The 382-nt window shown below is 34.0% G+C and overlaps 1 protein-coding gene across 6 annotated transcripts in view; it reads right to left on the bottom strand.

Annotated features, from left to right (window-relative positions):
- Positions 1–382, bottom strand: part of LOC119591899 (calcium uptake protein 3, mitochondrial-like) — a 50,562-nt gene that overhangs the window by 15,833 nt on the left and 34,347 nt on the right. The gene's annotated exons all lie outside the window — the stretch shown is intronic.

Below are 382 nucleotides of genomic sequence, written 5' to 3'. Positions count from 1 at the left end.
ATAATGTACAGACTTTTGCCCTTGTCTTCATAACAATATCATTCTAGTATTACACCATAAGTACTTATATAATTAACATCGTCAATGTGAGTCACTATCATGTTAGAACCTAAGGAAAAATTACAATATCAAAACATTCGCGTCAGTAGACAATAATATATTTAATACACATGGCAAACTGCTATATTTGCAAATAACCACACACATCACTGATTATAAAGAAAGATATTCAACATGTTAATCACACACAACTACATGAGCTGGTCAGAGTAATATACAACATTAGACAATGAATCAGCTAACAATGATGTCAGTATTCACTCTGACATTGAAGGAAATGGTACACAGCCTTGCCATAAGCCAGAAGGGAAGAGCCTGCCTC

This window comes from Penaeus monodon, chromosome 29, assembly GCF_015228065.2.
Source record: "Penaeus monodon isolate SGIC_2016 chromosome 29, NSTDA_Pmon_1, whole genome shotgun sequence".
Classification (NCBI taxonomy): domain Eukaryota; kingdom Metazoa; phylum Arthropoda; class Malacostraca; order Decapoda; family Penaeidae; genus Penaeus; species Penaeus monodon.
The sequence above is the reverse complement of the archived record's forward strand: the minus strand, read 5'-3'. Positions and strand labels throughout refer to the sequence as shown.